Source organism: Pinus tabuliformis, chromosome 4_2, assembly GCF_031772625.1.
Source record: "Pinus tabuliformis cultivar Carrire ecotype Pingquan chromosome 4_2, CPIR1, whole genome shotgun sequence".
Classification (NCBI taxonomy): domain Eukaryota; kingdom Viridiplantae; phylum Streptophyta; class Pinopsida; order Pinales; family Pinaceae; genus Pinus; species Pinus tabuliformis.
In genome coordinates this window covers 611,365,529-611,370,039 of record NC_142304.1, presented here as the reverse complement: position 1 = coordinate 611,370,039, position 4,511 = coordinate 611,365,529, and positions in this window count along the sequence as shown.

Sequence of the window (4,511 nt, the reverse complement as noted above, 5' to 3'; positions counted from 1 at the left end):
GCTTTTGGGAACCGGTCCTATGGTGGTGAATCGTCGCATGCACGGCCCCGCCTGCTCTCAGCTGTGGAGAAGGTGTTCATATTTCCGAGGAGCTAATAGCATGCCTTTTGTGCTGATTTCAACTGCTCCTGACTCCATAGTGTGTATTCCAGGCGGATCAACTGCTACAGGATCCCTATAGGACATCCTGTAGCTGCTTCTCCTCCTGGGTTGCATGCTGAAACAGGCACGGCTACAGTCACGGGTGAAGGGTCCTCTTGGAGCTTTTGACAGGTATAGTATGCGGGCCTTCATGTATTTGATTTGTCCCCTAGAAAAAAAATGGCGATCTGAGGAAAACAAGACTTTTTTACTTGACTATGCAGGGGTACAGGACCAAATGGTGGTAATCGCAGTGGAAAGAGAGGAAGCAGGTGATGGATGGGACAAAGGGGTGGCGGCAGGCCTCACCAACAAACTTCAAGTCTTAAATCCTCCTCCAAAATCGATTTTGGCTTGTCCAAAGGTTCTACAGGAAGTTTCCTGTAGAAATGCAGAACTTCCTGTAGAAAGCCCTGAAACTTCATGTAGGAGGTTGAATCTTGACCTGAATGTGTCCAAATCCTGGAAAATGTGTGTGGCCATGGAGGGAGTGTCTGTGAGGATGCTTGGTAGCTTGGGATGGACCCCTGTCCTTGGTTTGCCCGACCCTCTTTATCTGCATTATATCCCTGCAACCTACAATAATTTCAAAGATCAGACCTGTTTTTTTTCTTTTTTTGAGAGAGAGAGAGAGACAGCAGGGGCGCCTCTATGAGGTTTTCACCCCCACTATCTGCCCTGGGCGCCTCAGAGAGTTTTTCACCCAAGGATTTTTTTTTTATTCCATTTCTTTATTTTTCAAGAGATGGCAGGGGCGCCTCCATGAGGTTTTCATCCTCACTACCTGCCCTGGCCACCTCGGAGAGGTTTTCGTCCAGGGATCTTTTTATTCTCTCTCTTTTTTTTTGATGATCAAGGTGTGGCCAGAACTGAGGCAGAACCCTGCTCTATTACCATCACTGATTTTTCCATAGTTTCAATGAATTCCTGCCTCAAGAGGGGTTTCTTGTAGATTTTCAGTCGATGTCCATTGACAAGCATGGGGATGGCCTCTTCATCAATTGTCCTGATAAGGACTGAACCATTGTCGTTACATTTGTCCACTGTATATGGTCCTAACCATCTTGTCCTCGGCTTCCCTTTGAAATCCTTTTATCTTGAGTCATATAGCAACGCCCAATCTCCCAGTTGGAATTGCTTCTCATTAAGGTGTCGGTCATGCCATATCTTCCTCTAGAGTTCAACTACTTCTGAGTGGAGGATGGCCTGCATTCTTTGTTCGTCTAATCCATTCAGCTGCAATAATCTCTCACGTTGAGCATGGCTGAGATCTAGGTCTAGCTGAGCTGCCACCCTCAATGTATTGTACTCGAACTCTATGGACAACAAATCTTTCTTCCCATAGACCAGCTCATAAGGTGTGAAACCAGTTGTGGTCTTCCAAGTGGTGTTGTAGGCCCAGATGGCCTCAACCAGGCAATCTGCCCAATCCTTTCTGCTGCTGCTCACAACCTTAGTCAAAATCACTCCCAATGCTCGATTAGTGACTTCCACCTGCCCATTTGCTTGAGGATGATAGGGGGTGGAAGTCTTGTGCTTGATCTTGTGATGAGCAATCAAATATTCAATCAGGTTGGAGGTGAGCTGGGTTCCTTGATCTATGACTAACTCTCTTGGGTAGCCAAACTTGTAGAAGATATTTTCCCTCAGAAACTCAGCCACCTTTTCTTCTGTTGTTTCTTTTATTGCCTTTGTTTCTACCCACTTGGTCAGATAGTCGGTGCACACAATGATGTAAGACTGTTGCTTTGAAGGAGGGTTGATATGACCCACAAAATCCATGCCCCACTTCTCAAATGGCTCAAAGGACACTTTAGGTTGGAGAGGCATTTCATCTGTTGGAGTCGGTTTCCCCATCCTCTGACATCGGTCACACTGGCAGACATATCTTCTGACATCCTGATGGAGAGTAGGCCAATAGTAGCCTGCCTGTAGAATTTTGAAAGCAGTCCTTTTGCTGCAAAGTGGCCTCCACAAGGTCCATCGTGACAGGTTAGGAGGATGTCAAAGACTTCCTCCTCCCTAACACAACATCTCAAGATCTGATCTGGACCAAGCTTAAACAAGTTGTCGCCGATCCATGTGAACGGGGCACTCTTCCTTACAATTCTGCTCTTCTCTTTTGAGGACAGATGCAGAGAAAATTGTGCTGAGACCAAGTAATTTGCTATATCAGCAAACCATGGAGAAAGTACTGAGATAGCAAATAGATGTTCATCTGGCATCTGGTCATCCACTGTTCTTTCTTCACCTGCAGGCAAGTCCACTCTAGACAAGAAGTCAGCAACAACAGCTTGTCGACAATTGTCAAATCAAATTGCTGTAAAAAAAGTAACCATCTAATAATACAAGCATTGACATCAGGCTTATTCATTAAATAGCTAATCACAGCATGATCAGTGTGCACAAATGTTTGATAACCGGTGATGCAGTGTCTGAACTTGTTTAGGGAATGGACTACGGCCAGGAACTCTTTCTCAGTTATAGTATAGCTCATTTCTGCCTTGGACAGGTTTTTGCTGACGAAGTATATGGCATATGGGAGTTTCTCCTCAATTTTTCCTAAGGCTGCCCCTATGGCTTTGTTCGAGGCATCAGTGTGGATGTGGAAAGGTAGGGCCCAGTTTGGACCTCTCAGGATTGGGGCGGACACCAGCTTTTCTTTCAACTAATCTAGTGCCCCTTGATAGTTGTCAGTCCATTTAAACTCAACATATTTCCCTAAGAGTCCAAACAAAGGCGAGGCTAGCTTGCTCAAGTCTTTAATGAATCTTCGATAATATCCTGCTAAGCCTAGGAAACTCCGAACATCCCTTACCTTTTGAGGAGGTGGGACCCTTTGGATGATAGCAATTTTATTAGGATCCACCTGTAATCCTTGGCGAGAAATGGTATGTCCTAACACGGTCCCTTCAGTCATCAGGAATTCACATTTTTCAGGACTGAGGGATAGGTTCATCTCAATGCACTTGGTTAAAAGTTTTCCCATATTGGTCAATTCTTCTCGGAAGTTGGACCCTTAAGGAGTGAAGTCATCCATGTAGATTTCTACCGAATCATGGACCAACTCAGAAAAGATGCTCAATACTGCTCTCTGGAAAGTGGCAGGAGCATTGCATAGCCCAAAGGGAAGGACGTGATAGGCAAAGGTACCCCAGGGACAGGTGAAGGTGGTTTTATCTTGGTCTTCCGGGCTGATTTGGATCTGGTTATACCCGTTGAACCCATCTAGGAAAGAGAAAAACTTCTTCCTTGCCAGTCCATCCAACACCTTATCTATGAAAGGCAAAGGGAAATGGTCTTTATTAGTGGCTTTGTTAAGTTCCCAGTAATATACATAGATTCTCCACTTCCCGTTCTTCTTGGGCACAAGCACTAGGGGCGAGACCCACTCACTATCGAAGATAGGATAGATGAATCCTGCATCCAACAATTTTTGCAATTCTTCTTTGACAATGTCCTTAAGAGCTGGATTCATTCTCCTCTGAGGTTGCCTGACTAGTTTACAATCTTCTTTAATGTATATGTGATGGGTACATACCGAATGATGGACTCCTTTCATCTCTTTATAGCTCCAGGCGAAAGCATCTAAATGTTTGTTCAGTAAGCTACACAGCTCCTTCTCCTGGGAAGGAGATATGGAGGAGCTGATCTTCAAACTTCTTTCGGGCCAAACTCCACATTCTTAGTTCTGGAAGAGGTTGGATCAGTCACACAGAGGTCCACTAAGGTGTTGGCTTGGGTATCCTCCACCAATTCCTCTAAGGACAGTGCACTGGGAGGTGGATTCCGAATAAAGGTCTCAATCAAATTATACTCGGTTTGAGGACCTCCCCTAGTGGTTTCTATGGTGCACAAGGGTGTAGAGTATACCTCATCCTCATCTCCTTCTTCCAGCCAGAGCGGTAAGTCATGTTCTAGCAGGGGCTGGGCAAGAGGGTATAGGACTAGCTGCTTGGACATAGGACCATTATTGATGGTCATGTTTCCAGCTCGGCAACTGATGTAAGCATTCGCAGTGGCTAACCAAGGCCTTCTCAAAATGAGGAGGTATCCAGTAAGCTTTGCCTTTGGTTGAAGGACTAAGAAGTTCGCAGGATACTCCCAAGAGTCAACCGAGACCAAGACATCCTCCACAATCCCTTCGGGAGTCATGGTGGAGCGATCTGCCAATTGCAGGACTGTCGAAGTCTTCCTTAAGGAACCCTGAAGGTTGAGTTTAAGCATGGTGTCCCTGGTCATCACATTAATGGAAGCCCCTAGATCAATCACGGTATGGGGGATAATGGTTCCATTGATGTGGACATCAACCACAAGACTCTCAGGGTCCAAATACTTTGGACAGATTACTTGCCCCAACATTAGATCAG